The 8,870-nt window shown below is 41.4% G+C and overlaps 1 long non-coding RNA gene across 1 annotated transcript in view; it reads left to right on the top strand.

Annotated features, from left to right (window-relative positions):
• The first annotated feature begins 387 nt into the window (after positions 1–387).
• The window catches only part of LOC127487289 (uncharacterized), a 57,142-nt gene continuing 48,659 nt past the window's right edge, over positions 388–8,870 (top strand). Inside the window, exon 1 of the long non-coding RNA XR_007914006.2 lies at positions 388–1,442. This is a non-coding gene — a long non-coding RNA (uncharacterized lncRNA). The remainder of the gene's footprint in view (positions 1,443–8,870) is intronic.

Below are 8,870 nucleotides of genomic sequence, written 5' to 3'. Positions count from 1 at the left end.
AAAAAAAGCCATGGAATTCTTCCCTGGTGCTATGAAAAGGGAGGAGTCTTGTTCTTTTCAGTATGTTAAAAATATTTCCACCCTGTTTTTTATTTTCTGTTTCCCGGCCTCATCAGCATCATTAAAGCATGCTCTCTGTTTTAGTCATTTGGAGAGAGTTTCTAACGGTACTTCTGTACTCTGGCAATGATAGTGTATCTGGGTTTCCTTAGTGATACTCTAAACACATTTTTTTTCTGTCCTCCCATACTGAGCACATACTTTTGGTGGAATTCCTGTTGTGTGGGAGGCCAGCTAAACTCCATTCACACACTCGAACTACCAGATGTGTCCCCATGGGCTTACTCCTATCTTCGTGTTTCAACAGCCAGACATTTGTTGCTGAAGGCAGCTCTCCAATATCGTGGTCAGTCGACTACAGTGAGCCTTTGTGTTATTTATTTACTTATTTTCTGGGTGACTTTCAGTTTTTAGAGTTCTTTTTTCTTCCTCTGAGTTAAGTCTTTGCAGGAAGAGGGAACCAGTGGATCCACACATTACTTATTTGAATACATTCCGGGCAACAGGGGCTAAGGGAGAGCCTGCAGAAGAGCAAGTAATAGTGATCAGTTTGCATCTTGGATTGTCAGATACTGGGACTGTGCATTGGAAATCCACATAACAGGTCTGGAAAGCTGGGTCACAGAAAGAAGACTGCTATGATTGTTGTTACTATCATACTTCGCCGTAATGGGACAGCTTGATGTATCAGTGAGCCAACACAGAACTCGCTGAAAACACAGAATGTACAGCGGTGGCTGGGAAATGAGACACAATAATATTTATGCACTTTTTGACGAAGGAAGGTCACTGGCAGTTATTTCAGGGGGACACCTGCAGCATTTGCTTTTGTCAACAGGACTTTGAATATGAACAAAACATGCAGTCATTTCCCACCAGGATGTGGACCTACACAGAATGTCAGCACACCTGGAAGATGACTATTTCAGGCAAGAATTTTTTCCACTGCTCTATGGCTTAATTAATTGAGTGTCTGGGAGATTATGCCTGAATTTAAGAGCCTGAATATTTTCCAGTGAGGTTGAGGTGAGATAAGGCAGGGAGAATACATGGAGAGCAGCAATTCAGTTCTTAGGCTGATTAATCACATGTCAAAGGGGCGATACGGTTCTCCATGAGGCTGTGGCTCAAAAATGAATCTTATAAACGTGACTCAGCGTACAATTGAGGGAAAGACATCACTCACAGGAAGTGATCACCATTCTTTATCATCGGAGCTCCATCACTAGGAAAACATTAAAACAGTAGAAGACATCAGTCCCTTGGGAGTACAGACTGGTCATGATACTTCCGGAGCTGCTTCTGTTTCCAACAATCACACTTAAACGTCCGCGAAGTGTCCACATGCATGAGCTTTCTTGAATGCTTTACTCATATTTGAGGTAAATATTATCCATCCCCATCCCTGTAAAAAAGAGCTTGAGAGCTACAACCTGATAGAAAATACAAAGAACTTCTTTTACCCAAAAAATTCCAGACCAAGTCCTCCGATTGTTCAGGTTTAAGTTTCATTGTCTTTTGAGTCTACTAGAGCTGTTTTTCTTAACAGTCAAATTCTTAAAGTTTCAGATGGAATCAGAAAAACATAACCTTGTTGCAAGTCTCCTGAAGAGCAATGCAGTGCAGATTAGAATGTACATCTTTAAGATATGTACTTTCATTTCTCAACTTTTAACCAGATGAAAACTGCCCAATTCTATTTTACTTTTACCACAAAGTTTTCCCTGGCCCTGGAGGAGGAAATGTTTTCCTGGTCTAATTAACTCAGAGGATGTGGCAACACTCAGAGCCAACAGGCCTTCAGGAGATCCTAACGTGGATTAATTTCACACACTTTTATGAGCTACTTTGTCCTTTCTCTATTTTAAAATCATCTCAGGAATCCTTGTTTGTTTTCTAGAAATGAATAGCTTTTATTTACACTGGAAATACACACTTCTTTTCATGGATTGGCTTTTATTCTTTTTGAGGTAATGAGAAGAGAAGAAAAACAAAAACTTGTTCAGAGTTAGAGTGATGGTGTAATTGAATTTTGGGTTAACTGTTAAAATCATAATGTTCCCATACTATCTGAGGAATGATAACATTTCCTGATCAGTAATCCTCACCAAGTTTGGAAGGTTAGGGGTGATTCAGTCTCCACGAATGTGGTCCCATCTTATTTTAAGAATGGCCTCTGGGTCATGTGGAGTTGTGTCAAAATATGTGTTCTGTTATGTTATTTTAAAAAAAGATATCTTGGAGAGAGGAAATTGAACTATCTTTAAAAAAAACTCTTCCTTGAATAGAAGTCATTTCCCACACGTCTCACTTACTCAGTGTAATACAGATTATGAGTATTTTCACCCCAGATATACTGTTAATATGGTTTGGAATGGCCTCTCTTAGAATACTTTAAGTTTGTAGCTTGAGCTCTTCTTGCTTAATGTTTTCCTTTCATGCAATTAAATGCACTATTTACAAACGAATGCATTTTCTATGGATCTATAATTATCTTGATTGTTTAGCTATTCAAAGTGATGTTCATACATATCTATGCATTATTGTTAGTACAAAAGTGCACACTATCAATTCTAAAAATTAGGAATAGATTGAATCTTGCCCAATTTCCTGAGTAATAGAAAACAGGAAAATCCTTTGAGAACATGAATAAGCTCTATGGCTTGGTAGGTCAGACAAAGTTTTGTGCATGCTGAATTGTTAGGTTATTTGGTAATTTCATGGCCACATAATGAAGCACAATGTTTTCCTATGGCCCAACTGAGGTGAAGGACATGTCTAGGTGGGTGAGCAAGTCTCTTGCATTGCAGTCTACCTAAGTTTTTGAGTGTGTTCTCTATATACCAATACTGTGCTGATAGTTTCTTTTTGTGTCGGTCACTTCTAGGTCCATGACTCTGTCAACCAGTCAAGCAGATTGTTAGAACCACACCCTGTTGCTCAACTTAAAACCCTGAATCAGTGACCTCCTATCAGTACTTTTAGGATGAACCAGTTATCTATTCCTTAGCTTGTTCCTACAACCTTAAGACAAATTGCCATTCTTATCCCATAATTGTCTGTTTTTTTTAAAGATTTATTTATTTATTTGAAAGGCAGAGTTACAGAGAGGCAGAGGCAGAGAGGGAGAGAGAGGTCTTCCATCTGCTGGTTCACTCCCCAAATGGCTGCAACAGCCAAATCTGCGCCCATCTGAAACCAGGAGCTAGGAGCTTCTTCCGGGTCTCTCATGTGGGTGCAGGGGCCCAAGGATTTGGGCCACCTTCCACTGCCTTCCCAGGCCATAAAAGAGAGTTGGATCAGAAGTGGAGCAGCTGAGACCTGAACCAGCACCCAGATGGGATGCCGGTGCTGCAGGTGGAGGCTTCACCGCTACGCCACAGTACCAGCTCCACGTTGTCTGTTAATATTAACTGATAGATTATGTGACCGTTTGGGTATGTCTCTGTGGGTGACAGGCATATTGGAAAGGAAGACTAACCTCTTCAGTCAGGGATAAGGGATCCTTTCATTGGCAAAGAAGACAGAAGAGCTGTCAGAATTAAAAGATCGGAACCTCAGCTTCATTGAAATTTGGTCACATGCTGCTATCCCAAACTTTGAAATCTTACTTCTTCCCAGTAAGAATCCTAATTTCAGTAAAGAGAATAATGAGTTTTGAAATTTAGTTTGGGCTGTGATTCACCCACCTACTGGATGATACTGAGATTCATGGTCAGAAGTTTTAGCCTTCTGAATACAGGAGATAGATTTTCTTTTAGGATTTATCTGCATGCCTGTGGCTTCTTATTAAGACCTTGGTATGAGAATATATATGCTGAAATTACTATTTTCCCTTTCAAGTTCTCTAGGATAGCTAGAAATAACCCACCAAATCAGTTATTCTTCTGGTTTTCATTAAAATGGCCAAACTCAATAAATACTTTGTCACGTGGAACTTTGACCCCAATAGGCACTGATACCAGCTGTATAAAAGCAATGGTGTAACTGCTTTGGCACTACATGCTAGGGACTGCAAGTCCCTCTTTAACCATTGGAAATAGGGTCATGGTGCCTACCAACAGCACCAGGTCAGAAAAACAATTCCAGAAAATGCAGAAACAATTCAAAGAGCCCATCCTTAAGGATATGTCCTTTGGAATCACTCTCAGGACCAGGTTCTGTGCCATTCATATTTAGGTCAGAAAAGCATTAACAACTCTAAAGAGTATTTGGTCAGGCATTTGACTTCATACAACATTGAGCATTGGTTAAGCCACCTCTGTATTGGTACTACTTACTCTCTTTGTGTCTGATGCTGGAGCTTAATGTCCATAGACTAGGCATAGGGAAACAGGGGATGGGTATATAATGAAGGACAGCAAAGACAAGATGGAGACCAAAAGCACAAGCTAAAGTCCGTTAGGACAGAATGAAATCCATGTCACTCTTGGTCATTTTGGCACTTGCTTATATGCGTCCTCAGCAGAAGTCTAGAGTTCTTGTGTTTGAGCTAAGAACATACATACATACACACACATGCACACATACACACATCAGTCTGGTAAAGAAACTGAGGTAGGAGTTAGTTTTAGGCTCAGTTGATACCTCACATCAGTGTTGGTAAGTGACAATATGGGTAATATTTATAAAAAATGGCTGCTCCTCTACTTCTCCATTTGAAATCTCCCACAATAACCTCTCCTGGGGTTCGTCCTCACTGAAAAGAGCAGGAAAGAGAATTCTGGGAAGATAGTTCACCCTAGCCCACTTGAGAACTTAATAGCATCAGCTGACTCTGCCCACACTGACGCCTTTATTTTACAACTTATGTACCTTCTCCAAGCGTATATTTGAGGCCCTCCAACTACAGTGCAGTGTAGATGCTTGTTTTACTTCATATCTATTTTTAGGACTCAGCTCTATGGAATCTTCATTAAATGTCTGAGGACTTTGTCCAAAAGTTTTCTAAATTCCTCCAGCAAAATTGCCTAGTGATCAATTAAAGTCATTCGGAAGAATTCTTTTAAAACAGAGCATTGTTAGGGAATGTGAATCATTCTTTCACAAAGGTTTTTCAGAATCTATCTTCATCTTATCATCACTAGTTTTAACACTATAATATTCGTAAGATAATGTGTATGTGTGTGTGTGTGTATATATATGTGTGTACATATATATAGCATGGCACCATGCACAATACATTTTGCATGTGTCTTTACTGACCTTCTGCAATGAATAGAGTCCATTGTCAGATCTGTAGTTTAAGTATCTGTCTCCTGTTCCGATTACAGGACATTTACATGATAAGTAACCACAACAAACTATGATGACTCATTGCATTGACAGTTTCAACTTGGTTGTCAAGTTTTTAAAAATATTTCAATTCATATATTTATTTGAGAGGCAGAAAGATTGAAGGGGTGAGGGGAGAGAGAGATCCACCTACTGGTTCACTTTTCAAGTGCTCACAGTGGCGAGAGTTGAGCAGGGATCCAAGAATAAAATCCAAGTCATCCACAGGGTTGGCAGGAACAAAATAACTTGAGCCATCACCGCTGCTTTTCTTTCTTTCTTTCTTTCTTTCTTTCTTTCTTTCTTTCTTTCTTTCTTTCTTTCTTTCTTTTGACAGGTAGAGTGGACAGTGAGAGAGAGAGACAGAGAGAAAGGTCTTCCTTTTCCGTTGGTTCACCCCCCAACGGCTGCTGCAGCCAATGCGCTGTGGCTGGCGCACCGCGCTAATCCAAAGCCAAGAGCCAGGTGATTCTCCTGGTCATCCAGGCAGGTGCAGGGCCCAAGCACTTGGGCCATCCTCCACTGCACTCCCAGGTCACAGCAGAGAGCTGGCCTGGAAGAGGGGCAACCGGGACAAAATCCAGCGCCCCGACCGGGACTAGAACCCGGTGTGCCGGCGCCGCAGGCGGAGGATTAGCCTATTGCTAATTGCTTTTCCGTGTCTGCCTTGGCAGGAAGCTGGAGTCAGGAGCTAGAGCTGAGACTTCAAGCCAGGCAATCTTCTGTGGGATGAAGGTGTCTTCACCACTAAGCTAAAGTTTTGTCCCTGCTTCTCAGCTTTTTACTGATATATGATTGGGAGAGCAGTGAAATGATGGCATTTGAAGATGAAGGAGCTCAAATTTCTCCCTAAAGGCATAGGAAGAAAAGAATCCTAGGAGAAGGAGAAACCAAGCAAAGATAACTGGATATATAAACTTTTTTCTTGTGCTAATTTTGCTTTGAGGTTGAAGACATGAATGGTTTTGGTCTGCAAAAGACCATGGGCCAGCTATCAAATGGTGATAGAGTGAAAATGCAAAATTGCTTGCTTATGTTACTACTTGTACAAATACAGTGGTATTAGCATCACCCCTCACTGACAGCATTCTGATGAAGGGAAGGTGTTTAAAGCTTTGCTTCTAAGAAGGCACAACTTTGCACAGAATTATGTTACAAACTTTTTTACTTGATTGAAACTTTGCAAATAGCAGGATTACTCCTGAAGATCTTAAAGTGTTTGTTTAGGCAAACATAAATAGCAATGATGTTGAAATGAATAAAGATATCAGAGAGAATGCCTCAAATTGTTTGGAATATTTTTTTGAGGGGGAGTGTGATGGGATGTCTTGGATAGAACATTTAAAGTTTCTGGTATTCAACATATTTTTTTTTTTGACAGGCAGAGTGGACAGTGAGAAAGAGAGACAGAGAGAAAGGTCTTTCTTTTGCTGTTGGTTCACCCTCCAATGGCCGCCGTGGCCGGCGCACCGTGCTGATCCGAAGCCAGGAGCCAGGTGCTTCTCCTGGTCTCCCATGGGGTGCAGGGCCCAAGCACTTGGGCCATCCTCCACTGCACTCCCTGGCCACAGCAGAGAGCTGGCCTGGAAGAGGGGCAACCGGGACAGAATCCGGCGCCCCGACCGGGACTAGAACCTGGTGTGCTGGCGCCGCAGGTGGAGGATTAGCCTAGTAAGCCGCGGCGCCAGCCCAGTATTCAACATATTTTATCACTTAATTGAAATTTCTCACGTTGATGTGCTTCCTGTTAACTGAATCACCCTCATCCATGAACATGTTTGTCTTCCTCATTTCACTTAGCTTCCCATGTCAAGTACATCACATTCTGAGACACAAGGAATAGAAATCTATGCATTAATTTAAAGCTGTTCCAAACTTCTCCCAATGACTAATATAAAAAGTTGAGACTGATCTTAAATTCTAGTTTTTTAGAAAGCATGATATTGTCCAGCTAATCAGCCCCTCGGATTTTCTTTGGGATCTTGATCAAAGAGGAAGAGAGCTTTGGACAGGGGTCACAGCTGCTACTGCTAATCCTTGTTCCTTGGATATCCATGAAAACGTTTCTTATCCTTCTGGTTTATGGATATCTGAGTGACACTGGGTTCTGGTTCTCTGGTGAATTTGTTGTTTTCTTGTAACTGGGTGGTTTATCTGGAATCTGTTAGTCCCATCTTGACCCTCATGCTCAGTCTGCATTCCCGGGAGTTTAGGTCAGACCTGCAATCAAGCCTCATCATGTGCAGGCCTCCCTGGCAATACCAGCCAGTCAGTCTAATACTGTCAATGTCAACCAGTCTAATACTGTCAGGCAAGTTCTTGGCTCTGTACTCAACTCCATCCTCCTTTGGACAAAGAAGAGATTCTATTTTGCTATCATATTTCAGAGGGCTAAGGGATGTCTTAGGAAACATCACCAAAGTCTCCTTCCTTTGTCATTAGATACTCTTTTTTGACAATAACATCAGCTGTGGGGGAGTAGATGCCTTGAGAGTCTTCCCTAGAATCCCAAAGACACAGTCAAAAGAAATCCACTTTCCCTTTAATTTTCCCCTCAAAATGCTTGTACTTTTGCAAGAGGGTTAGGGAACATATATCTCTGTTTAACCTCTTTTTATCTCCACCTCTGTCTTATATTTGCCCCAAATAATAGACTCTCTAGATATAGGACTTCCTCTATATCTTATTTCCTTTCTTCCTCAGGTGCTTCTGCCCTTGTACTTTCATAGGGCTGTAATGATTGAACAGTTGTTGGAGGGCATGCCTTGTTTAAAGTGTGTGGGAAAACGTTAGCATGACATTTTCAAAACATGACTCCACTACTTCATGTGAAAAACAACATATGAAACCTAATTATTTGACCCATGTCTCCCAAGAAAGTTTCTCAAAGACGTGAACTATGTATATTGTTTTTTTTGCTTTCTTGCCATTTTCCCGCTTCTTAATTTATTCGGTGTCATTTTCATCCTTACTTCCACTGATATATCTTGTGTATGAGACAAGGGAATCCCATGTCAGTAAATCCCATGAGAACTTTTTTGAAGATTTATTTATTTGAAAGACTTAGTTACAGGGAGGCAGAGGCAGAAAGGGAGAGAGAGGTGTTCTATCTGCTGATTCACTCCCCACATGGCCTATCTGAAGCCAAGAGCCAGGAGCTTTTTTGGGTCTCCCACGTGGTTGCAGGGGTCCAAGCACTTGGGCCATCCTCCAATGCTTTCCCAGGCCATAGCAGAGAGCTGGATTGGAAGTGGAGTAGCAGGAACTCGAAGTGGTGTCCATATGGGATGCTGGCACTGCAGGCAGCAGCTTTACCTGCTACAACACAGTGCTGCTCCGCCCATGACAATTTTTATACACTTCACCTGGCCACTCTAGAACAATTTCTTACTGCTGAGCACACCTTACCTTGTGAAACACTCACTTTTCTTGGTTTCAAGTAGACTACTTGCTGTAATTTTCTAATTACATCACTGATGCAACCTTCTCAATCTCCTTTTGAGTCTTACCCCTAAACATAGTTCATGTCTGGGTTG

Source organism: Oryctolagus cuniculus, chromosome 13, assembly GCF_964237555.1.
Source record: "Oryctolagus cuniculus chromosome 13, mOryCun1.1, whole genome shotgun sequence".
In the NCBI taxonomy this organism is placed as follows: domain Eukaryota; kingdom Metazoa; phylum Chordata; class Mammalia; order Lagomorpha; family Leporidae; genus Oryctolagus; species Oryctolagus cuniculus.
This window is presented reverse-complemented; position numbering and strand designations above follow the sequence as displayed.